This window comes from Notamacropus eugenii, chromosome 4, assembly GCF_028372415.1.
Source record: "Notamacropus eugenii isolate mMacEug1 chromosome 4, mMacEug1.pri_v2, whole genome shotgun sequence".
In the NCBI taxonomy this organism is placed as follows: domain Eukaryota; kingdom Metazoa; phylum Chordata; class Mammalia; order Diprotodontia; family Macropodidae; genus Notamacropus; species Notamacropus eugenii.
In genome coordinates, this window is record NC_092875.1 from 227792500 (window position 1) to 227820302 (window position 27803).

Here is a 27803-nt window from a genome sequence, read left to right on the forward strand (position 1 = left end):
TTCTATATTTCTAATTTCTTTTCCATTTCTTTTCCTCCAGGGCTTTCCTACATATGTATTCATACATATGAATATATATGTATATTTCTTTTATACTTTTCTTTGAGGATTTTCTTACAGATGTTTTGGAGTCATTCTCTTCTTCTGGTTTTGTGTCTTGACTATCCTTGTTACCATTATAGATTTTTATTGTGGAGTTCTTTTTTGTTTGCTTTTAATTCCAGCCTAAATTCTGAAATTGGACTTAGGGTTATGGTCAAGCTTTATGCCTTTTTAGAGGGAATTTTGTGGCTAGTCTTACTGCTGCTTTCTTGGGATAGTAAATGTGCTACTACAGGTTTTCAGGAACAGCTTAGACTAGGAAACTGCTAGCTTTTTGTGCCTCCAAATCAGTCTGATCTAGGGCAAAATCTCCCCATCCCACCAAACACCTTCTTCTGAGCTCTATTAGTTACTGAATTGAGTTGAGATCTCAGAACCAGTTATATGGACTTGCCCCATTTGGAGTTGCAGTAGATTGTTGAACTCAGCCACAGTCACTCAGTTGGGTAGCTCTGATACTTTAGTGATAAAAATGCAGGTTTACCTTTGATGTGGAATTCAAGCTTTAGACAACGAGAAGCTGGCACTGAGACTCCATTTTAATCCCTTCATTACTATGGCATATTGTTATCACATGTTGAGTTTGAAGTCTACTGAAAAAGGGAGGGATTCGATCTGATCTACTTCATTATGGAGGGTAGAATCAGGAGCAATACTTGGACATTGAAGAAAGGTAGATTTAAGTTTTATATGAGGGAAAAAAGGAATTATTTTAATACTTAAAACTGCCTCAAAGTGAACTGGAATATTCCAATAGATCATTCATTTTCAATTAATTGAATTCTGGAGGTCCATTTTTTATGGATACTCTAACCCTTTTTGATCCCAACCTCTTTTTTGTTATGTTCATTTGCTTTAGCACTCAATTAAGCTAAAATGAACAAGTGCAGTATGATCTGAGCTTTGGCACTCAGAACACTAATCTTACCAGAGCATACCACTCTTTGTCTTCACCTTTTGCTGTCTACCTTTATTTCCATTGTAGAGAGATAATTAAATAGATAAATATATACATGCATGAATACACACACATAGATATACTGAATTTAAGAAAACTTTGTTATTTATCATTCAGTGTCCTTGGGTCTACTCAAGGGTATTGTAACTGATTGTTATGAAACTTCATGACTTGCTAATAAATCAATTTGATTGGATATTATTTCTTCAGTCTATCAATTTCACTCATAACAACTGGCAAGTCAACCAGGAGATCAAGGGAGAGATCCTAGCCACCAAGATAATATCTTAGAAGAACGCCCTGGAGTACTTTGGTTGATTTTTCACTGAGGGACTTCTCCATGGTAGACAGCCCAGAAGTTGGACTTCTCCCTTGGTCTCAATCTCAACCTTTCCAAATTAAGGAAAACCCTTATATTTTTAGGCAAGCCCCTTAAGGGAATTATGCAATCCAGTAGTGGCATACTAAAGGGAACTCTCCTGGAAAATTTTCTCATGTTTTGGGACCAAGGAAGCTCCTGGTTCACCTGGAAATAACAAAAAAAAAAAAAATTACTGTTAAATTGCATGAAATTTGGTCTAGAATTGTAAGGGATTTACATGATAAATTGTTCTGGTCTGAATTCCGTACTTTTGATTGGTACATATTAAAGATGTTGAGACTGATCATTGAATAGCCCCACCCCTACCAAATTAACTATTGGTTTTGCTGTGATGACTTGGCTAAAGGATCATGCCCTTCACTTCTTAAAGGACCCATTTTAATTTATCCTGGTCTACCTTCTCCCTCTTCAACTTCCTCTCCATATACCTTTTTCTCCCCCATCTTACTCTTCTGCTCTAGTAGGAGATTAAATTTCTTTTGAACTTTAGGGATTGACCATGGGTGTCTTTCCTCTCCAATAAAGATTTTTATATAATGTAACCCAATCAAGACATATGTTACCTTTAAGACTCCATCAACCTTTTAATTCCTCTGAACCCTCCACATGAAGGAGTTAATCCTAAATTTAATGAAGATCCTATGACTGTTGTAACTTAATTTCAGGTCATATTTAGAGGTTATAATTCTACCTGGGGAGATGTGGTTGATTTAATGGAAATCTTGCTTTTCCCTAGGGAAAATAGTGTCTTCAAAGAGGCTAGAATCTCAGCCAGTACCACTTCTATTGGCCCAGGGAATCTTGTCAGTTGGACTTCACAAGACTTATGTTGGAACCCCAACAAACCAGCCAATTACTTTGGGCTATTACAAGCTAAGAAATCTTTAATTAGGGGAATGGGGCATTCACCATCTGCTCTGAAAATTGGAGCAAATTCTGAGAAACTTTTCAAGAAGAAAATGAAATTCCTAACTGCCTTTAGGATAAGTTATATAAAAGTACTAAGCTATCTACAGGGTTAGACCTCCTGGATCCATGAGATTCTAAGATCATTAATTCTGTCTTTGTTAATCAATCCCTGCCAGAAATAAAATGGTATTTTTATAAGAGCTGCCCTGGCTGGAATAAAAAAAGGAATAGGTGAACTTAAAAGCATCTCTCAATATGTATATGAAGGAAGAAACAAAAGTAAAATCTAAACTAAAAACAGACTATTCTTGCTTTTGCTCAGGGAGCATCAGAAAACCATGTTTTTGTCACTAAAAGAAACATTTCATCAAAGACTGCAGAAATAAAAAGTGAAACTTAAAGAATAAGAATAAGAAGAACTGTGGGAGAGCTCAAGAAAGATCTACTACTTAGGGTGTGGAACCTTGGGGGAGAAGGACTTAAATTCTGAAGAAAGTTTCACTTTTTTCCAATTCAGGTGTCCCTACCCCAGTCTTTTCCTCTCTCTTCTCTGGTGTACCATATGTCACTTTTAAAGTTGGTGAAATATTATATGATTGTTTTTAAATACTGCAACTTCTAGTTCAGTTTTAACAAGAAAACCAGATTTTAACAGCATGGCTATGAGGATTTTGAATGCTATTGTACTCTCTGGTAAGCTCTCATATATTCCCAAGTTGATTCTTAGTGTGGTAACTATTGGTCCTCCAATAGTAGAGCATTATTTTCTAAGTATGCCTAAATCTTCTAAGAATTTATTAGTCTGAGATCCTTTATGTAAATCAAGATCCACTATTTCATGTTCCCCTGAGGGATTCATTGCATTATGTCTTTCTGACAACTTCTTCTCTTTGTTTCTTATTTGATTCAAAATACCCAAGAAACCCCTGAGGATAGTCTAGGTATTTCATTTGACATTCCTGACTTTACATATGCTGCCTCACCCTCATATGTAGGGCTGTTAAAATATGCTATTCCTATCACCATTAGAACCAAAGGAGGCTCACTACCATATGTTTCCCAATATCCCTTGTCAAGGAAATCTATTGAAGGTATTTCACCCATTACTGACTCTCTTAGAAACCAGGGTATTATTGTTCCATATAAATCCCTTTGTAACACTCCTATACTGTTTGGTAAAAAAAAAAAAACAAAAAATACAAAAAAAACAAAAAAACGAAGCCAAGCCTGGCTTCCTCTTTATCATTTTGTGCAGAATTTATGTGTCCTTAATATTTATATTATGCCCAGACATCCAGTAGTTCCAAACTGAGCCTCCACTGTCTCTTCCATTCCTCATGATGCCACCAGTTTTACAGTGTTCAGTTTTCTTTTACAGTGCTGTTCACCTAGACACTCAGAACCAGTTTGCCCTCACGTGGAAGAACATACAATGGGCATGGACTGATCTGTCTCAAGGCTGTGTAGAAAGTCCTACCCTGTTTTCTCAGATCCTACAACAAGATCTAACTTCTGTCACTTTCAAGGGTTTGTCTTTAATCTGATACATTGATGATCCTTTACTGGAAACACCTAATGTTGAGATTTCTCAGGATGACAGCCATCACCTTCTTTTTCAGTTTCATCAAAGAAGCTTCAAAGTCTCCAAATCAAAGATCTTCTAGTGCCCTTACACAAGTAGAGTTTCTTGGTTGGTATCTAATGGTACTCTCTGTTTCCCTCAAGTGTGTACAGACTCTTCAATAATAATCTGTTGCTACAACCAAAAGATAATTATGTGCTATTTTGGGAATGGACAGACATTGCCAGCAAGGGATCCCATGCTTTGGGGAGATCACTAAATACCATATATCTCTACCTAAAAATTCTGTTCCAGAACCTTTGCAGCTTGAGCAGCAACACCTTTCCATACTTACAGATCTCAAAAAGGTCTTGTCTTTGCACTGGAATTCCCAGATTACAGTAAGCCATCACTATCTTTATACTTGAATGAAACAGGGGATGGCTTCCAATGTCCTGACCCAAACATTTGGCTCTGCTTTTCATCCAGTAGCTTATTATCATGCTTGGCTTAATACTGTAGCTGCTGCTGTTTCACCTTGCCTATGAGCTATGGCTGCTACTGATCTTTTGGCAAGAAAGCTTGTAATCTGGTCCTGGGTACTTCCTTAACAGTGTAGCATCTCCATCAGGTTGAAGCCTTTTTACTTCACCATCAAATTCAGTCTTTTTATGACTACAGACTTGCCAAATATGAAGTGATCTTATTGGGAAAAGAGAATGTCATTCTCAAATGACGTATCATCCTCTATCCTGCCACATTGCTCCCTGATTTGCCAATCTTAGAGGAGCCATTGAATGATTGTTCTTCTATCATGGACATGGTGGAATGACCCTATGATAACCTTGGCAATGCTCCCTTTCAGAACTCAGACCACATGTTCTATACTGACCAATCTTCTTTTGTTAGAAATGGTGTCCATACTGGAGTAGCAGTTTCAGACCATGATACAATCTAGACAGCCTCACTACCATTTAATCTCAGTACTCGAACTGATGAGCTGATTGCAAGTCTGCCAGCTTGCTACCAATAAAAGTGTGACCATCTTGACGGCATCTCCTTATGTATTTGGGATGTCATGCTGATAGAATTCTGTGGTTGCAATGAAGGTTTCTCACCCTGTCTAGTTTGGTTATTGCTAATGCTAACTTCCTTAAAAATCTCTGCTCTTCAGTTGCCTAAAACTTTGACTATTGTCTATTGTTCTATTCATGCTGGTACTACTGATCCTGTTTCATGATAATATATCAAGCTGATGTTCCAGCAAAATTAGCCACATTAGAAAGACATGCTGTGTTTCACCTCTCTTCTTCTAATGCTGATGATAATTTCCACCTTGTATTCAGAAACCTTGATGTTAAAAATTAGAAATCATGATTTAAGACAAAACAGGTCTCCAGGGTCCTGGTGACTGTGAAAGTAAGCCACTCCTCCCCCAGAACTTCTATCACCAGTATGTGTATCTGTTCGTAAAGGGAGGCATTATGACACTAAAGAAATAGTCTAAACAATATAGTGGGCATGAGTTGTCTCTGGGATTACCACAGTTGCAGCTCATATCAATACTTCTTGCCTCCCTTATCAGGCATTTAACCAACTTGTCTCCCAAACAATTGCGTTTGTTGGATGTCCTTTAGCTTATACCACATTTGAACATTTGTGAATTGATTTTATATACATGCCCAAAGCTGGACACTATAAAGTTTGTGTTGTCATGTAAACCATCTCACTCATTGGGTTGAGACATTCTCTGGTCCTAAAAATACAACTAACTTCATTACTAAAATCCTTCATAAAGAGATTGTGCCCAAGAACAGTCCAGCAGTGCATATAAATTCAGATGGGGATGTCATTTCACTGATTCAATACACTGAAATTTATTCTTATCTTGAGAATACTCGTAAGTTTCTTACTCTTTATCACCCCCCAGAATTCAGATCAGGCTGAGTATACGAACATATACCTAAAACTCTTATTGGTAAATTACTCTCTGAAACTCACTCAAAGTGTGCTGATGTACTTCCCCTTGATTTACCTGCTAGTCAGATGGTGGGAGTTGTCGATAGGAGTGGAATTACACTTCTCTCCTTTTGAAATGTTGTTTTGTCAACCTCCCAAAAAAGTGAAAACCTTCTCCCTAGTCTACATATCATTGTTCACAGAGATGCATCTGTTGCTTCTTATTCACAAAACAGGAATTGAAGTACAGATTGGACCCTTGGATTTTTGCTTCATGACTCCCACCCTGGAAATAACATTTGCATCAGAATTTCTAGCAACTTAACCTGCCTAGCAGGCCCATTTCAAGAATTGTTGAGCAGCTCAACTGCAATCAAGTTTGGAGGAAAAGACTCTTAGATATACTCTGCCCATATAAAAGCTGCTTCTTACCATTTCATGTATCTGGGAATGTTTTGCTTTGCTTTATTTTAATACTATCAACTGTGTTTCTCCTTTCCCACTTAAAAACCCTAACAATAATCTTGGAAATGAAAACTTGTAAATTATGGGAAAATGGATACGTTTTACTCTGATGTTTGCCTTATGCCTCACAATCATACTTACCATGTGTTTTAAACCTCCCACATTTCCTTGTTTAATTCTGATGCTGTTACTGGTTGCTCTTTCCACTTGATTCCACCCTTCCCAGGAGAATTAAAGAAGTCTTTATTCTATTAGTAAGCCTCATGTCAAAATAGAACATGCTTTTTATCATCTTAAAGCAGTTGGGCTTCATAGATACTGGGTATACCAATATATTCAACAAGGTGAACCTGATTCTTAAGTGGCTTTCCCCATTACTCCAAATGATTCTCAGTTAGACAAGACAACTATGAAGATAATTGCACCCGTTAGACCTTTTATATTGCCTTTGTGTCATTTATATTGCCCCAATAGAGCTATAAATGATACTAAAACAAGGCCAAGCAGTTTGTCCTACCTTTATCATGATTATATAACTGCAAAACTTAATGGAGCTATAGTTCTTCAAAAAACTAGGACAGTCACATTACCAATAGATACTCCTCTTCCAAATTCTTTATAGTGAGAAACAGAACCACCATTCATTCATTGAATTTTCACCATTCATTAAATTTTGTAACTGTTCAGAGGTGCACACAGTATCTTTCTTTCCCAAATTTACCTGTACCAGAGTTGTTGCTTACAATAAAGCAGAGAATAGATTTCAGACTTAAATATATTAGTTTTGCAACTGTTTCTTAAAATTGTTTCAGTTTTATTAGTTATGACAAAAATTTTGGCATGACCAGCCCTCACACTTCATGCAGAGGGTTGGAATTTTTGGTCTGTTCTTTTATTTGTGGGAAGAAAGGCTTATACCACACTTCCTCCTAGTAGACAGTTATTTATTCCTGTCAATATCAATTGAGACATGTGGGGGTCAGTTGTTTATTCCTGTCAGTATCAATTGTCAATCATTCTACAGGACTAGTGGAGAAACATTTAGAAATTGAGGAGCATGGTGTCAAAAGCAAGAAAATAAGGATATGTAAACATCAGTAACTCTGTAAAAGAATATAATCCAGGAAAAAAGACCCTCTCATCCATAATTCCATACACTGGGGTTGCCATTTTAGATTAGGCAGCTAGAAATCTCTTCATTGAGATTGAGAATGTGGTCCAAGTCACAAATGAATCCATCTCCTCTCTCCACATTGAGGTGAATTTATTAGCACAAATGATCTTACAAAACCATATGGTCTTAAACCTTCTTATAGCTTCACAAGGAGGAGTCTGTGCTATAATCAATCAATTTTCTTGTTCCTATTGTTCATGATATTGAAACAAGTCTCAACTAAATAGAATAGGTTATAGCAGAAACTCAATTGATGAAAAGAAAAGACACAGATACTCCATGATGGGACCCCTCTTGCTGGTTTTCTTGGCTATTCTCTTTGTTACAAGAAGACATATTGACTACCATAGTCAAATGGGATCTTATTAGCCTATATTTCATAATTGTCTTTGGGGTTTGTGTTAGATGTTACATTACTAGTTATACCAAAGTCTTCTCAAAATTAATTATTAATAATCTGATGATGGTTCAAAATATTGATCCTGAGTACACAATGAACCTTCCTTATGCGACTGGCATTTGATAAGTAATCCATGGGGAAAAAGGTCCCCAAGAATAAAAGAGGGGAATTGAAAGAATCAAATCAATTTCATATTGTGAACAGTATCTATTTTGTGACTTAAATTTCTTGATTCCTGCAAAAGCCTTGTTCATATGATATCATGAAAATACTGCAAAATGTTCTGTACAACTTGCAGTTAGTACCCTTTGATTTTGTCAAACTCTGGCCACTCAGAAAGGAGAAATGCTTCTGTTTCTCAAGATTATGCAACCTGATTTGTTTCTCATATTAACTACAGGAAAATTTTATCTATCATTTAATGTCCTTGTACCTACTGAGGGGCCTTGGATCCAATATGTTATGCAACTGTATGACTTGCTAATAAATCAATTTACTTGGATATTATTTTCTCAGTCTTCATCAATTTCACTCAGAAGTCCTTAATTTTAACTCTGTGTGTGTCTTTCTGTTTCAAGGGTATCTCTTGTGAGCAATGTAGTGTTGAATTTTAATTTCTAATCAATTCTTCTATCTCCTTCCATTTTATGGGTGAATTCATTTCATTCAAATTCACAGTTGTGATTATTAACTGTGCTTTTCCTTCCATCCAAGTTTCTTCTTTCTTCTCTATTTCTCTTATCCTATTCCTTCCTCAAAAGTCTATTTTGCTTTTAACCATTGCTTCTCTTTTTTCCACTCATTCCCTTCTCTTATTCCAGTTTTCTACTTCCCTATTGGTTGACTTACATTTCTATATACAACTGAGCATGTCTATTTCCTCCCCCTTTGAGCCATTTGTGACAAGAATGAGGTTCAAATATTGCCAACTACCCCAACCCCAATTTCTCCTCCATTGTAAAAGCTCTTCCTTGTGTGCCTCTTTTATGTGAGAAAAATTTTAACATTCTACTCTCCCTTCCCCTTTCTCCCAATTCATACCTCTTTCTCACCCTTTCATTTCTTTTTTTGGAGATCATTCTAACATAATCAACTTATATCTTTGCCTTGTGTTTATGTAAATTCCTTTTAACTGCCCTAATAATAAAGTTCTTAGGACTTAATGTGGGTTATCTTCCCATATAGGAATGTAAACAGTTTAACTTTACTAAAAGTCTTGTGATTATTTGCACTTACATCTACTTTTTTATGCTTCTCTTGTGTTTGAATGTCAGATTTTCTATTCTGTTATGATCTTTTTTTACTGGGAATTCCTGAAAGTCTTTCATTTCATTAAATCTTCATTTTTCCCCTGGTGGATTATATTCAGTTTTGCTGACTAGGTTTTTCTTGGTTATAATCCTAGCTCCTTTGCTTTCTGGAGTATCATATTCTTAGACCTCTGTTCCTTTAATGTGGAAGCTGCTAAATCTTGTATGATCCTTACTGTAGCTCCACAATAGTTGAATTGTTTTTTTTCTGACTATTTGAAATATTTTCTCTTTGACCCAGGAGCTTTGGAATTTGGAAATGACATTCCTAGGAGTTTTCATTTTAGGATCTCTTTCAGGAGGTGATTAGTGGATTTTTTCAATGTCTATTTAACTTCTTCAGATAAAATATTGGGGTAATTTTCCTGTATAATTTCTTGAAATATGATATCTAGGCCTATTCCTTGATTGTGGAGTTCATGTAGATCAGTAATTCTTAAATTATTTCTTTCTGATTTATCTTTCAGGTCAGTTGATTTTCTGATTCAAAATTTCTCCACTTGCTGCTATCAGTGGTTCCACACATGGATAGTTGATAGTTGAATGGTGATAGCTGACGGAGCACCTGTGTTTTCTTGGTGTTAATTGTTAGGTTGATATTAGCACAAGTAGCAGAGAATTGATCCATACTTTGTTGCATCTCATCTTCAGAGGCTACACCAAGTGTACAATATCAGCAAACAGAAAGTCATGCACCAACACTCCTTCCAGTTTGGTCTTAGTTTGTAATCTTTTCAAGTTGAAGAATTTGCCATCAGTGCAGCAGCTGACCTTGATGCCATGTTCATTTTCATTGAAAGCATTTCACTTATGTTAGTAGTGCACTTTCCAGGGATGTACACATTGATAATGAAGTTGATGTATGCATTGGCAGAGCTGATTCAGTGTTTGGGAGGCTCCAACAGAAAGTATGGGAAAGAAGAAATATTAGACTGACTGCCAAACTGAAGGTCTACAGAGTCATTGTGCTAACCTCATTTTTGTATGCCTGTGAAACCTGGATGGTGTGCCAGCACCATTCCAGGAGATTGGATTGCTTTCATTTGAATTGTCTTAGGAAGATTCTAAAGATTACCTGGCAGGATAAGATACAAGATACTGAGGTCATTTTTCAAACTAAACTCCCAAGAATTCAGACTCTACTTCAGCAACTCTTTGCTCAAATGTAAAATGTAAGCTTGCCAAAAAGACTATTGTATGGAGAACTCATACAGGGCAAGAATTCACATGGTGGTCAGAAGAAGTGATACAAGGACACTATCAAGGTCTCTCTTAAGAACTTTGGAATTGATTGTATGACATGATTCACTGACACAGGACAATTTATGCCCACATCAGAGAAGGTGCTATGATCCATGAGTGAACCAGAACTGAAACACCTCAAAGGAAACAGAAGATGTGCAAATCTAGAAAATCAACCTAAATTTTCACACAGACTATCTGTGCCCAACCTATGGTAGAGAATTCTGAGCTTGTAATGGTCTAATTAGACATAGTCAGACACTGAAATTTGACTCTAGTAAAATGAAGTCACTTTGGTACTCACTGAGAATGAAGGACAGCCACCACCACTGATTTATTGATGAGATATTTCGCATTTTCTTCTGTTCTTTCATTCTTTTGACTTGTTTTATTTTTTATTGATTCTCATAGAATCATAAGCTTTCACTTGCCCAAACCTAATTTTTAAGGAATTATTTTCTTCAGTGAGATTTTGTACATCTCTTTCCATTTGACCATTTCTGTTTTGCTTTGTTTTGTTTTTATTATTAATTTATTAGTTTTCAGTTTTCTGCAGTCACTTCCATAAGTCTTAGATTTTGTATCCTTCCCTCTTCTCTCCCTCCCTGAGATGACATGTAATCTTATATGGATTCTACACATACATTCTTATTAAACACATTTTCACCTTTGTCATGTTGCATTAAAAAATTAAAATGAATGGGAGAAACCATGACAAAAACCCAAACAAAATATAACATAACACAAGAGAAAATATTCTGCTTCATTCTGCATTCCTATTCCATAGTTATTTCTCTGAATGTGGACAGCATTTTGCTTCAGGAGTGCTTTGGGAAGGTTTTAGGTCCTTGCATAGCTGTGAAGGCTAAGTCTACCAGAAAAATTCCTTGCACACTGTGGTTGTTAGTATATACTATGATCTCCTGGTTCTGCTGCTTGCACTTAGCATCAGTTCATATAAGTCCTTCCAGGCTTCTCTGAAGTCTTTCTGTTCATCATTTCTTACAGCACAATAATATTACATTACATTTATATACCACAAGTTGCTCAGCTATTCTCCAATTGATGGGTATCCCCTCAATTTCCAGTTCTTGGCCACCACGAAGAGAGCTGATATAAATGTTTTTGTACATGTGGGACCTTTTCCCATTTCTACGATTTCTTTGGGATACAGTCCTAGAAGTGATTGCTAGGTCAAAGGGTATGCACATTTTTGTAGCCCTTTGGGCATAGTTCCAAATTGCTCTCCAGAATGATTGGATCTGGTCACAGCTCCACCAACAATGAATTAGTGTTCCAGTTTTCTCACATCTTCTCCAACATTTCTCATTCTTCTGTTTTGTCATGTTAGCCAATCTGATAGGTGTGATGTGGTCCCTCAGAGTTGTTTTGATTTGCATCTATCTAATCAATTGTGATTTAGAGTATTTTTTTATATGACTATAGTTAGCTTTAATTTCTTCCTCTGAAAACTGCCTGGTTATATCCTTTGACTATTTATCAATTGGGGAATTATTTGTATTCTTGTACATTTGACTCAATTCTCTATATGTTTTAGAAATGAGGCCTTTATCACAGACACTAGTTGCAAAAATTCTTTCCCAGTTTTCTGCTTCCCTCCTAATCTTGGTTGCATTGACTTTGTGCAAAACCTTTTCAATTTAATGAAATCAAAATTATTTATTTTGCATTTCATAATGTTCTATATCTCTTGTTTGGTCATAAATTTCTACATTCTTCATAAATCTGACAAATACACTATTCCTTGCTCCCTTAATTTGTTTATAGTATCAGTCTTTATACCTAGATCATGTATCCCTTTGGGCTTCATTCTTGTGTATGGTGTCAGGCATTGGTCTATGCCCAGTTTCTGCCATACTGTTATCCAGTTTTCTCAGTAATTTTTGTCAAACAGTGAGCGCTTATCCCAGAAGCTAGAGTTCTTGGGTTTATCAAATAGTAGACTGCTATATTCATTGACTACTGTGTCTTGAGTACCTAACCTATTCCACTGTTCTACGTCTCTGTTTCTTAGCCAGTACCAAGTGGTTTTGATGATTGCTGCTTTATGATACAATGTGAGATCTGGTAGGGCTAGGTCACCTTCCCTATCATTTTTTTTTTCATTAATTCCCTTGATATTCTGTACCTTTTGTTCTTCCAGATTAATTTTCAAATTATTTTTTCTACCTGTAGAAAATATTTTTCTGATAGATTGATTAGTTATTTCTGTTTTTTAAGTAGTTTTTTTCTTCAGTGAATTTTTGTGCCTCTTTTACCAAACTATTTAATTCACTTTTCATAATTTTGTTGCACCACTCTCATTTCTTTTCACAGTTTTTCTTCCACCACTCTTATCTCTTTCTTTAACTCTTCAAGGAATACTTACTAGGCTTGCCCAATTACCACCTTTCTTTGAGGCTTTGTACCTGCATTTACATTGTTGTGTTCTTCTGAGTCTGTCTTAGTCTTTCCAGCCACTGTGGTAGCTTTTTATGATCAAATTATTTTTTGTTTTTTTTTTCTTATTTTTTGGTCTATTTTTGACCTTGAACTTGATGTTAAAGATGTGCTCTGCTCACCTGGTTGGGGGCATGGAAACACTGTCTCAAGTCTTCAGGTTTTTTGGTACTGCTGTTCGGAACTATTTCTTAGAATCTGCAAGCTTTTGGTGTATTCAAGTTGGTGTGATTTGGAGAGAGGTATGGTCACTGCTCTTCTAATCTGTACCTTGGTCTTTACAGAAGAAAGGCCTCACTATCCTATAGATACAAGCATTAGTAGTCCTTCTTGCTTTGGTACTATGTCCAGGGCCCCTACTACCTTGGTCTTACCCTCAGTGCTCCTTTCTGCCCTGGAATTATGACTCTAAACTGTACATAGGCATCCAGTCAGTGTCTCCTATGCCCAATGTCAACAAAGGGTCAATTGTACTCGCTCTCTCTGATGAGGTGCCCAACCCCCTTAGCATTTTCATAACATAGTAGAATAAAAAACAAAAAGATGATTGTATGTGAACTGCAAATCTATTATGTACAATTTTTTATTCCTCTTCCCCAATCCCCTCCTTCCCTCCTCTCATTTGTTACCCATTTCTCTTTAGAATTTTTTTTAGTCTCTCTCTCTCTCTCTCTCTCTCTCTCTCTCTCTCTTTCTTTCTTTGCCTCTCTCCCCTACTTTTTCTCCTCTCAGTTAATCAAATTAATTCCTCCTTATTCTCCTTCCCTTCAACTAGTCCTGTTCATTATTTTTTTAATTTTATTTTTGCACCCTTTTTCACAAAGGATTTCTCTCACTCTCTTCATTTTTCATCCTCTCTTACTGCCTACTTTAGACTCTCATTGCATGATTAATGGCCCCTATAATTATTTGTTCTACCTATTTTCTCTGTTATCCTCATGCAATGAAAGATCCCAAAGTATCCATTCTAGACTTTCCTTCCCTAGGTATTTTTGACACTGCCTTGTAGAGCTCGATACCATGGTTTTCTTTTTTCCATTGTGCTTCAGTCCTAGAACAATGTTAATTGCTACAGGCATTAGAGAAGACACTGTCCCATGTGATGGCATATTCTCCACCATGTCCATGTTTATTTAGTCTACCACTCATATAAACCTTTCCCTGATTACCTTTTCCTCATTTGCCTCAGAAATCTCCTGATTCCATGATCTCCCACTCACTCAGGTGCCAGTTGACCCTAGAGGTTCCAGGTCCCCCCTCCATGTAGGATGAGTAGGCTTTTCAAGTACCAAACACCACAGGTCACATCTAGTGTAAGGTCCCCATTTCTCTTCACTAACCAGAATCTCTCTTCATCCATGGGAGCATTCATCAATGGAAGCCCCTCCCAATATCAAGGTAAGACTTCCCTTCTTCTGCCCTTTATAATTCTTCTCCAGTCTTTCTCACACATTTCCTTATAAGCTCTTTTTTTTTTTACTATGACATTTCCTCACTACTAGCCCTGGATTTGACTCTGGCAAAACATGCACTTTTCTCTATCCTCCTTCTCCTCTTCCCCTTCCTTTTTTATACACTCCAGGAGGAAGCAAGGAAGGATGAAGGAAGGAAGGAAGGAAGGAAGGAAGGAAGGAAGGAAGGAAGGAAGGAAGGAAGGAAGGAAGGAAGGAAGATTGATACAAGGATCACTAATTAGTTATGCGTCTTAGGCAATTCATTTGTTTTATCTGAAAACTGGCCTTATACTGGTCAATCAGTTTTTGTTACCATGTTTATTTGATTGATTGGGGCACCTCTTTTTCTTATTTCAGGGAGCTGTACATATTAGCTCTTCCTCTCCCAACTTGAAAAATTCCTATTCTTTCCTCCAATTCCAAATCAGATTGCCTACTTTTGTACTTTTCCTTTAACTAATTGTTTTAATTTAATTGATTGTTTTTAATGTATAAAAATCTCTCACTTTGTATTCAAAGTCTTTAAATTGCTCGGAGAATCCATTGACTTCTTTCTCATTCCTTTCTGTGAATAAATCATATAGCTCTGATTTTTTCCTTAATTATTATGAACTATCTACTGCATTATCTGTAGTCATATAAAAAAAGCCCTATCATTTTTTTTTATTAGAGAAATGCAAATTAAGAGGTACATCTTCACATCTATCAGATTGTCTAACATGATAGAAAAGGAAAATGACAGAAGCAGAAGGGAATGTGGAAGAACTGGGAAAGAAATCCACTGCTGATAAAGTTATAAACTGATTTAGCCCTTCTGGAGAACAATTTGGAACTATGATCAAAGGACAAAAAAGCTTTACATACACTTTCACCCAGGAATATCACTACAAGGTCTATATCCCAAAGAGACAAGGAAAAAGAAATGGATATATATGCACCAAACTATTTATAGCAGTTCTCTTTGTAAGGGCAAAGAATTGAAAATTAAGAGGATGCCCATCAATTGAGGAATAGCAGACCAAGTTGTGGCATATGATTTTGCTGAAATAGTATTGCACTGTAAGAAATTACTAGCAGGATGGCTTCAAAAAAAACATCGCAAGACTTATGTGAACTGATAAAAAGTGAAGTAAGCAGAACCAGGGGAACATTATAGAGAGTAAACAGTAATGTTGTGAACAATGTAATATCCAAGACTATAATGAAGGACTCATGATGAAAAATACTCTCCACTTCCAGAGAGAGAACTAATGAACTCTGAGTGCATACTGAAGTATTTTTTTCATTTAATCTTCCTTGTGTGTTTTTGCAACATGGCTAATATGAAAATATGTTTTGCATGATTTCACATGTATAATTTATATGATATTGCTTACATTCTCAATGGGTGAGAAAGAATTGGAGAGGGAAAGAATTTGGCTCAAAAAATTTAAGCAAAAGTTTTTTTGAAAAATAGCGTATACAAAAGAAATAGTTTACTTAAAAATAAAGCAAATATTTTTGGATATTTATTAGAACAACTTGATATAGTAACAAAAATAATTTTCAGTATTTCCATTTTGGTATTTAATTTAGCATTTTAATATGCTTTTTAAAAGTTTTTTTTAGTTTCATGCCATTCAAATCAATCTGTTCTTTCTCTTTTTCATTGCTGTTAGTGTTTAGAGATAGAAATTTCCCCCATGTACTTCTTTGCCTACATTCCATAAATTTTGGTAGGTTGTCCCATTATTCTCATTATTTTTAATGACATTATTGTTTCTATGATTTGCTCTTTGACTTATTCTTTAGAATTAGGTCATTTTAGTTTCCAATTAATTTTAATCCATGCTTTTCAGGCTTTTTATCAAATATAATTTTTATTGCATTATGGTTTTGAAAGGGTACATCTAATATTTCTTCTTTTCTGTGTTTGTTTTATGTCATAGTATATGGTTAGTTTTTGCAAAGTGCCACAAATAGTTGAGAAAAAGGGATACTCCTTCAAATTCCCATTCATTCTCCAGTTGTTTATCATATCTAATTTTTCTAAAGTTCTGTTCATTTCCTTAAGTTTTCTTTTATTTATTTTATGATTGGATTTATCTAGTTCTGATAGGGGAAGATACTATTTTCTCTTTAATTCACTGAGCTTTTTATTTAAGATTTTGGGTATTATGCCATTTGACGCATATCTGTTTTGTGTTAATGTTATTTCATTGTCTATTGTACCTTTTATCAAGATGTAGTTTCCCCAATTATCTCTTCCAATTGAGTATATTTTTTTTGCTTTTGCTTCATTAATATCCTACTTTGTACTCCTGCCTTTTTTACTTTAACTGAAATATAATAGATTCTGTTTCAGCCCATTATTTTAACTGTGTGTGTCTTTCTGTTTATGAGATATTTCAGTATCCTTCTATTTTTCATTGCTTTGACTTTGCTTTATTGTTTCCTGATGGTTCATAGTCAGTAGATTTCATTTGCCCAATTCTAATTTTTAAGGAATAATTTTCCTCTGATTTTCTGTATGTCTTCCACCACCCCCAATTTGGCTTATTATGCTTTGGAAAGAAATTATTTTCTTCAATCTATATTGAACCTCTTTTACCATTGGGCCAATTCTGTTTTTTAAGTTGTGATTTTCTTCAACATTTTTTATGAATTTCAGCAAGCTATCCATTTTCTTTACACAATATTCTTTCATCATACTCATTTCTTTCCAGATTTTTCCTCTTCTACTCTGATTTTTTGAATCACGTTTTTGCTCCTTGTTTTAATTTTTAACAAATTCTTTTGAGGCTCATGTCCAATCCTTTTTTTTTTTTTGGAGGTTTTGCTTATAGCTGCTTTCCTATCATTGTTATTTTCTGAGTTTATGTTTTGAGCTTCCCTGTCACCTAGTAGTTTTTTTTAATATACAGGTTCTTTTTCTACTCACTTTTCCTGTCTATTTCTTGACTTTGAATTTTATGTTAAAGTTGGGCTATACTCATGTAGGGGTGAAGGCAATGTTCCAAACAATGTTTATTGGTACTGCTATTTTCAAACCTGCTTCTAGTGGTTTGTCAGTTTTTGGTGTTTCCAAGGTGGCATGACCCAGAGAGATGTGTAGTCACTACTCTCTTGGTCTGTGATCTTATTCTTATGAAGGAAGAGGCCCTGATCTCTTAGAGATGCAATCACTATTGTTCCTCAGGGGCCCTGCTCTCTTGTGACTACAAGCACTGTTGTTCAACAGAGGCCTTGCTTTACTGCGATTGCAAGCAGTAGCATGCATTTTTATCCTAGAACTGAGGCCCAGAAGTAGCTATGGTCAATGGAGTTGCCCAACAGTGTCCATTCCTGTGCTCAGTGCTAACACTGGGGTTTCTTTCTGACTAGTTGCCCAATCTTCTGTAGCTGGGTTGAGAGCTCTGAAAGCTATTACTGCTGCTGTTACCACTACCTCCAATGGCCACAGCTGGTGTTACTGCTGCATGACTCTAGGCCAGTCCTTATCTCAGTGTCACAGACCTTTCCTTCTAACCTCCTAAATTGTTTTGGGATGGGAAAAATTGTTTCACTCTGATCTTTTGTTAATTGTGATACTCCATAATTTTATTTGGGGTATTGTTTTCAAAGTTGTTCAAGGAGAAATGTTGGGAGACCTGGGTTGAGTGCTTGCACTATTTTTCCATTTTGGTTCTACCAGTCAGCATATTTTCATTTAATGTTATTTCATTTTGCTTCTCTTTTTCTAGATTATCCTTCACATTAGTATATTTATGCTCCAAATCTACTCACTTATTTGTTTCTTTTGTTAGGCTTGCCATTGCAGATTCCAGTTTTTCTATTTGTTTGGCTTTTTTATTATTTTTTTTCATGAATATCATAAATTTTGTTTCTATAATTCTCATTTCTCTTTTAAACCACTAGGAACAACATATTGTGGCTCTTTATTCTCCTCAAATTATACACTTGCTTCATCAAGTATTGGATCTTCTTCCTTTGTTTTGTAGTATTTATTGATAGATACCTGAATTTATTTACTAGATCTGGAAGATTTATTCCTTCTGTTATCGTTGTTTTTCCTGTTGATCTATTTGTTTATGTTCAAGATCTTTGTCTTTCTGAAATCATTGATAAATTCAGTCTTCTTGTTTTCATATTTTCTTCACACTGATCATTTTTTTTTGCTTAGTTCTTTGGTCTAGCACTGGTGCTTCAGAATTTTATAGCACTGGTGATACAGGGTTATTGCTCTCAGTAGATTTTTGTTCTTGAGGGCCTACAGCCACCTATCTGTCATGGCCAGGGTACAAATTCCCATATTCCAGAGCTCAGATCTCCATAGCATTGGAAAAGGAAGGGGAATTGGGTCATAGGGGTTCTGCTCTGCTAGTGCTGCCTCTCTACTGATAGCATAGGAAGTGGGGGAAGAGTGTAAAGTGAACTCAGGGTCAGTGAGCATCAATTTATGTTTTTTTCATGTTTTTTCCATGTTTTATTTTTCTGCCTTGTCACAGATTCTATGTATCCTAGATCATAGACTCATCCAGGATCAGTCACTTCAGCAACAGATAAAATTTCTTTATCTTTGGTTCATGGTTATTGCTTTGGAGACGGGTTTTTTTTGTTGTTGTTTGGTTGGTTGGTTTGGTTTGGTTTGGTTTCTTTGTTTTGTTTTGTTTTTGTAGCAGATTGTCTCCATATATTTAGGATAAATAGAAAAGCTGGAGGATGAGGAAAGAAACCAAATATCCTCTTCCCTCTTTCTCCTTTAAAGTCAGGTAGCTTGAGGGACAGAAATAGTGGAATGGAGTACATTTGTTTAATTTTATACTATGATATCCTATGATTTTCTTCATGTATGTAGTCTCTCCAATCACACAGAATAAAATTTGCCTCTGCCTCCTCCACCTCCCCATCCCATGCTCCTCCTGTTCATGATCTACATCCTTGTTAGGGAGCCTATGGAACATGCAAGCAAACTTCTAGATTTCACATTAATTTTAAACACTGGATTCCAATAGTAGACACAGGCTTCCATTGCCTATATGTCTCACTCTCATTACATTGCAGGCCCATCTTTTCTTTTTCTGTTGTCCTCTCCAATTAACTTCTTTCTGCCCTTTCTGGATGATATCATTGATGTATTGCAGCCTGATCACACACAAAAGGTGTTCCTCCATTGATCTTTAGGTGACCCTCAGTTTATTTTGTGACTTTAAAATTTTCTCTTCTGTGAAGAGTAAGATCACCTTATATATGAGTCTCACTTATAAACCAAGGAAAGATTACAGAGTCCTTCAATCCCATTCACACATGAAGAAAACAACTCAGTCAGAGAAATGCCCCCAGGCTTACACACTAAAATGAGTAAGAAAGAGATCTAGAATAAAACTCTTGATTTCTCTCCTTCCTCTGCTACTCAGAAATATTGCCTCTTTAGATTAATATTTCTATGTCTCACAATAGATTCCACAGGGAAAGATAAGCTTTTTCCAATACAGAAATTAATGGAGAAAATTTGCAGAATCATAGACTCTCAGAGGTGAAAGAAAACCTAGAGTCTATCCAGTATACCTATATCTATTACAACCTTCCCCACCTCCCCACCTCATACAAACCTCTCCATACACCTATTCATTCACCCTTTCTTAAAGAACTCTAGGAAGGATAGTCCATTTCAATTTGGATTAGCTCTAATTGTAATTTCTTTATTCCTCCTTATCTTGCCTCTACCATGTACTAGTTGTGCAACCTCCTAACATTATAAGTTGCAAGCAAGATGCTGACCTGCACTGGTATGAGAAATTTCCTTATCTGGGAATTTTCCATGTCAATAAAATCAGCTTCTGAAATTAATTCTATGTGAGCCTAATCTCAAACATGGAATTAGTCATGAGACAATGCCAACTTTGATACTAAAACATTTATCTTATCTGTCTAAAAGACTGATTCTAAGAAACTTAGAAAAATTTACCTTCTCTACACAGATGTCTAGGCATCAGGAATATTGCCCATAAACTGCCCTCTCCCATGACACAGGCAGATTGCCATGTGCTTTGATGAACCATCATCCTATTTGCTATGATCTCTTTGACCAGAACAATCTACTCTCAGTTTCTAGGCTTCTGATTTATGCTGAAAAAGCTGTGGAACTCCCATGTACTTCTCTTTCAAAGCTATCAGTAACTTCTTCTAGGAGGATACTTTGCATATGTATCCTCCCTCTCTTTCCTCTACCTCCACAATAACATAGATTCATCCTCTTCTGGTCTACACAGTGAAAAAGGAAAAAGATTTTAAAAAGCAGAATGAGAGCAGTCTTCTAGCTCTCTTTTGCAGTTTATAACAGAGGAACAGCCCTTGCAACAGAGCCCATTCTGCCCATAATCCTGGTAAATCACATAATCCTGGGGGCAACCCTGATCTCTGAATCCTAATCAATAGCTCTCTTCTGGCCACTCAGCAGGGTTCCAATGGGCATGCTTTCACTCTCTATAGTGGTAGGGTATCTCTGTCTTGAGATACTGGAAACAAAGGTTCACTACCTGGCAAGCTCATCAGGTTCAATGGGACTGTCCCCTGTTCCCCTTTATATAAAGATTGAAAAGAATTATTGACTCTCTGGAACTAATCTTATACTTATTATGTAGCTTCCCATTCTGGGAAATATTATGAAATGTCAGCTCACATTATGAAACTTGTTTCAAATCATACTCGAAAATTTGCTTCAACGACGTCCTCTGGTCACAATTCTCAGAGGTTGTAAAAAGATTTTAGTTAAAAAATTACTTCATGTTTCTTCCTTAAACTTATTATATTTCCTCTTTTATGGTAAGTCTTCCTCCATTCCTCCATACTAATGCTTGCATGCTATTTCTCATGCCAGTAACCCTCGGTCATTCTTATAGAAGACAAATTGCCCAGGTGGTACACGAAAATGAAATGGGATATTACATCTCTCCCTAACAGCCGCGTCCATTAAGATGAAAAAATACTGGTTTTACTCTTGGAGATTACTTTGCCCCTTAAACATGATTATTGTTATTACTGAGATTTAGGCCTTAGGCCATAGGGGAAAACATCTGTCAACAAGTACTCAAAGTTTATGATTCTATGTTCTTCCTCCATTACTGTGAATACCTTGGCAAGCTCCTCTAGGAACAAAATATGAGAAAGCACAGATTCTATTAGAAAGACAAATTTCTTACAACTACATGTATAGACTCAACAAAATAATCAGAGAATGGAGAAAGAAGAAAATAAAATTTTAAACAAGCTCCCTTTTAGTTCTTATTCTGAAAGTTGTTTGAATACATTAGTGGAGGAAGAAAAAACATTCAAATTAATTACAAGAGTAGTTTCAGAATAAGGTTTATATTTATTACCTACTATCATTAATAATCTAAATTTGTCAATTTTTCAACAAGTATTTTTTAAACAGTTATTATATGTTCATCATGTTGTTAAGCATTAGGGAAACAAAGAAAAACACCAAGTCCTTGCCTTCAAAGATTCACATTCCAGTAGGGAAAATAACACACAAATGACTATATATGTAAGATGTAGTCCTGGGGGATGGTCAATTAATAAGTACTAAGTGGAGAGGTGGAGTGTCTGTAGGAGTAACAGTGAGATGAATGTAGCTGGATCTTAGAGTGAATGGAGAGGAATTAAGTGTAAGAAAACTGTGTGTTATCTTATCTATCTGTAAACTCATAGTTTCTTGATATGAGAGATCAATCTAATGTAAATGTTGTATCTTCCCTCAGGGTCTACTGCAGCTCTCCTTGCTTAGGTGGAACTTAATGCATATTTATGGTATTCACTTGTAAAAAGGTGTATTTTAAACAGCAAGAAAGTTTGGAAGTAAAATTTGCTCAGAAAGTCACAATATGTGCCAATAGCCAAAATGAATGAGCCTACAGAGTGCTATACGAGAAAGAATATGGGCTTCAGAGTCAAAACACATAATTTCTGACATTTGTTCTATAACTTGCTAGATATGTTACTTTGGTGACATTTTGAACCTCTCTAGACCTCAGTTTCCTCAACTATGAAACAAGGTGATTGGACTAATTCTGACATTCTGTGATTCTACTTTATTTTTCTTTTGTGGTACTCAATAGCTTTTTGGAATTGGTAGTAAAAAAACAACAGTAATAGTCTCCTGGTGTATATGAGACCATCCTATTGGATTTGATGTAGGGTCTTCCCCAAATAATAATTACCAAAGTTTCACTTCAACTACAATTTTGATATTAAAGACCAGGACCCACCCTAGGCAAACATGAGTGGTCTGTCTTCAGTGACATCTATCATGAAGTTTTGCCATACACGTACTGGATGTCAAATACCTTCCTGTTACTTACCCACCACCACAACTGCACTGCCCAGACACACTCTGTTACTTTTTTTCAAATGTTTAAGAAAGTGCACTGTACTCAAATGCTTCTGCCTTTTTTTCTGAACATAAGTTGTCTTTCTTATACACCATACCTTGAAGATTTACAATTAACTAGCACATTCTAAGGGGACATTGACTGATAATAGCATAGCATGCATTATTCCAGTAATTTTCCTGTTTTAACAGGTGACTTCTGGAGGCTCCCAGTCCTGAAGGCACTAAAGAATACCTGACACTCCAAAAGAATAGGTTTTAAGTAGTGGTATGTCAGGTACAGAGGTAAAGGGGCATATTTGTAGTATCTATGTGGGAAAAATCCTTACAAGTGCCCCTTAAGTTACAACACACAGTTATTCTCTATTTATGTGAAGAAAAAACAACATACATTGCAGCAAGAAGACAAATACCAGACATAGACGAGCTTTGTAAAGTGGTCTGAGATGGTGATGAGATCTGGGCCTCCATCAGGACACAACACATATGCCTCCATGGTGTTGCATAAACACAACATTTTCATTATTGCAGTGTAGAACTTTGAGGCCTTAAAGCAGAGAGAGTTATTTGTCTAATCTGATTATACTGCCTCAAATGATACTTCTTCTAGGATATAGATTAAGTCTAAGGAAATAGATATTGGAGATCCCTAATAAGAGACATATACAGTGTGCATAATCTCCCAGGCTTAAATAAAAATCAAGGGTTACTAGTAATATTACTTATTAACAGGGTAACAACCAATAAAAGAAATATATAAATGATTATACGGCACCAGCTGTGGAAAAGATCACAGTCAAAGTCACCTTTAAACATAATTCTGCCCACTAACTCCTGCTCAGTTTTGGGAACAGTCTCACAACTTGCTACTCTTAAGATTATAAGGCCTTTTCTTTTTTAAAAAAAAATATTTTTTTTTAATTTATGGAATAAAACAAGTATTTCAATAATGTAATATAATAAAAAATATTTTACATGAAACTGTAAATCTATTATGTACAACTTGCTATTCCTTTTAAATATATAATAAAGCTATCAGGCAAATTTCCTTTTTTTCTTTTTCTTCCCTCCCCTACCCTAGAGATAGCTACCATTAGACAATAGGTATGTATATACATATATGTATATATATACATATATATACATATATATATATAATATATGTGAAACCAATTGATACATGCAACTATTTATCCATTCTTTCTGTGGATGCAGATAGTGTTTTCCATCATATATCCTTTGTAGTTAATTTGGGTGATTATAATAATCAGAATGACTTAATCACTCCAAGTTGTTCTTAAAATAATATCTCTGTTACTGTATATGATGTTCTCTGGTTCCGCTCATTTTGCTCATTATTTCAAGCAAATCTATCATGCTTTTCTCTTCTTAAGAATTATCTTCATCATGTCACACCTACCAGATTGTCTAACATGACAAAACAGGAAGATGGCAAATGTTGGAGAAGATGTGGGAGAGTTGGAACACTGATTCATTGTTGGTAGAGCTGTGAGTTGATCCAGTCATTCTGGAGAGCAATTTGGTACTATGCCCAAAGGACTACAAAAATGTGCATACCCTTTGACCCAACAATATTGCTTCTGGGACTATCCCAAAGAGATCATAGAAATGGAAAAGTCCCACATGTACAAAAATTTTTATAGCAGCTCTCTCTGTGGTGGCCAAAAACTGGAAACCAAAGGCATGCCTATCAATTGGGGAATGGCTGACCAATAGTATATGAATATAATGGAATACTGTTGTGCTATGAGAAACGATGAACAGGAAAACTTCAGAGAGGCCTGGTCAAAGACTTACATGAACTGATGCTGAGTGAAAGGAGCAGAACCAGGAGAACTTTGTACACAGCAACAACCACAATGTGTGAGGAATTTTTCTGGTAGACTTAGTACTTCATTGAAATACATGGACTTAAAAAATTTCCAGTGGACTCTTGAGGCAAAATGCCTTTCACATCCAGAGAAAGAACTATGGAATTGGATCACAGATAGAAACAGACCATGTTCTTTTGTATTATGTTTTGTTTTGTTTTATGGTTTCTCTCATTCATTTTAATTCTTGTATGCAACATGCATTTAATAGGAATGTACGTGTAGAACACGTAATTAGACTATACACTGAGGGAGGGGGAAATCAGGCGGAGGGAAAGGAAAAAAACTAAGATATGTAGAAGTGATTGTCGAACACTGAAAACAAATAAAATAATTCAATGAAAAAAGAATTATCTTCATATTTTTTTTACAGCATATGGCTTGAACTTCATTCTCTTTACTTTTTTTTCTTTCATTCCATCAAACATTAGTGTTAACTCTCCAGAATAACAGTTAAACTCATATTCCTCAGAGAATGATAATTGTATTTTCCAACTCTTGTCCTTTAAAGATACAGTAACAATAGGTATGGTTTGTGTAGGAGAGGCTCTTGATGGCGAAAGAAAAAAACAAAGAAACAAAGAAAGGAAGGAAAGAAAAAATAAACAATAAAATGAGAAGGAAGATAAGGAAAAAAAAGGAGAAGAGGAAGAGGAGGAATGAGAAGGAGAAAGATGAGGATAACAAGGAGTAGGGGGAGAATAAGGAGGAAGAAAAGGAAGAAGAGAAAGAAGAGGAAGGGGAGAGAATGAGTGAGGAAAAAGAAGAAAAGGAAGAGGAAGAAGGAGGAGAAAGAAGGAAGAAAATGAATAGCTAGAGCTCCTGTAGCTTATACAAAAAAGAGAGCAATTTGAGAGGCCTTTTCAGTTTTATTAGCTTCTAATTTAAAAGATTTCTTTTGGTGAGCTCAGCTTTAAAGTGCTGTATTATTTTAAAGTAGGAAAATTTTAGATACTTCCCTTTCTACCTCTGCTCCCTTCCCTTTTATAAGTGTAAGTACTTAAGGTTCAAGTACCAATCCTGATAACAGTCTCTGTGCTGTTTCCTCTTCCCTTTTTCTTACCTCCTGACCATATCTGACACTACAAATAATGTTGCAAACATTTAATAATGAGACTGTCAAAGTTATTGAACTATGCAATAAATCTAAAGATTAAACTAAATGAATTAGACATTCCACAATTTTTTTTAAAAGTGCTCTTTTAAAGCCATTTTAAATGCCTCATGTGACAGTATTTCCTTTTTTCTGAACTCTGGATCTGAATTCTTGCTTAATTTCAAAGTACACCATGAAGATAAAAAGTTTAAAAAAATACTGTCCTTAAAGGCAAAAATTATAAGAGGACTATATGTCTGTTAGCAGGTTTTCTCTTTTCTCCACATACCTTCAAATGGAGAATTCAAAGTACGTTCAAATGGCATCTCTCATGCAGAGTCTAATTAGACCATGAGAACCTGGGACCTAAAAAGGGTAGCAGAAATATAATGCTGCGTCAGCACCCTTCTTACCTTGCTAGCCATCCCATATTAAAAAAAAAAAAAAACCAAAAACTCTAGGCCCAAGTTAAAGGGGAAAAATGTCTTACTGATTACAAATAGAATTTGTTTCACATTAAGAATGCTGGCCTTCGAGAGTTTTCTGGGAATTTAAACTTAAAATAGGGTATGGAGCAATTGGTGGTGTGTTTCTTTTTCCCAGGCGTGTTTTCCACTACTCTCCCAGCACTGTCACAACTGGGGGTATTCAACAGAGAAGTCATGCATTGGAGAGCCTTCATTTTTCAAAGTAGAGGGCAAAGAGTCCAGCTTCCTCATGAAAGCTTCAACCTTTTAATTCAGAAGAAGCAAAGCTAAATTTATTTTGTTGGTGAATTTGTACTGGTCTGTGAGGCATGAAGTTCAGCAGTTCAGGCAAACTGTAATTAACTGTCAAATAAGATTCTAGGGGTAAACAGAGAATTGTAAGTGGGGTCAACTTCAGGAGGATTTAGACTCTGATGAAGTTTTCCGACTGGAATGGCCCATCATTGACATATTCTTCACAGTTAATAGTTCAAGGCATAAACAACAACTGGCTAAGGTAGTTGTGAGAAGCTCAGCTTGAGCTCTCATCAGCATGGCACTGCCCTCTGTGGTAATCATTTTGGCTCTTCCCTTATTAACTGAGTGTATGTAATTCACCTTACTGCAGACAGGTTTTTTGCACCAGAACTACTACACAAAAACAGATCAGGGACCCATTTATGCTAAGGAGAGGGGAAGAGCACCAAGAACTTTACTGTCCTTCATTGTGTTAACCCATAAGTCATATATTTTTGCAGCAAAAGACAATTTTTCCTGATGGTTTCACTTGACTGGCAGAATGTCCCTGCTCTCTTGCATGAACTGCTGAACCTTCCTGGAATCTGTGGCTCATGAAAGTCTGTATAAGCTGAGTGGATAAATACTACTATCTATATTGTCGACTTTCTGGCCACAAATCTGAGCAAAACCATGACAGTTATCCTTGGCCGCTTGGCCTAAGAAACAAAAATATTTCTGTGACAATGTGAAGTTTTTCTATGTAGAAATACAAAGAGCAGGCACCTCTAATCTCCTGACATTAACAGCCACAGTGTACAAGGTGACAGTCTGCAAAAAATAATTTGCCTGGCTGACATTGTGGATCTCACTGGAAATTTTCAAGCTATGTATTTATAAAAGGTAAATGAGTTAGAAAATTCCCTGATCTTTCTTTGTAGGATGGAAACAAAAGAGAAAATCACATGGAAAAACATGAACCAGAGGTTTGAAAAAAGAAGGTACTCCAAGTGTATTTAGTTCAACCTCATTTTACATGTGAGGAAACTGAGGATCAAGGAATTAAGCTGAAGATTACACAAAGAGTAAACATGGAAGGTATGATTTGAAACCATGCCCTCTTCAGAAGCAGAGCATCACTCTAGTGTGAGCAGGAGAACCATTTCTATTCAAATTTTTTTTTAAAGTCATGATTAAATTCTTATAACAGCTGAATTGCATCAGAGTTATATCAAATTATGCCCAGATTTGTTATGACTGAAGATGAGCCCTTGTCTCATTCTTACCTTCCACTTGCCTTGGTTAGCAAAGGCTATTCTTTAGTCCTCAAGTATTGATACCGCACTGGAATGGAACTCAGACTC

At 36.0% G+C, this 27803-nt stretch overlaps 1 long non-coding RNA gene across 1 annotated transcript; it reads right to left on the bottom strand.

Annotated features, from left to right (window-relative positions):
• Nucleotides 1–1140: 1140 nt before the first annotated feature.
• Nucleotides 1141–27803, bottom strand: LOC140501006 (uncharacterized). Its single transcript, XR_011966019.1, has 4 exons — nucleotides 27726–27803; nucleotides 26025–26101; nucleotides 23139–23294; nucleotides 1141–1586 (listed from the first exon to the last, which is right to left on the bottom strand). It is a non-coding gene; the product is annotated as an uncharacterized lncRNA (long non-coding RNA).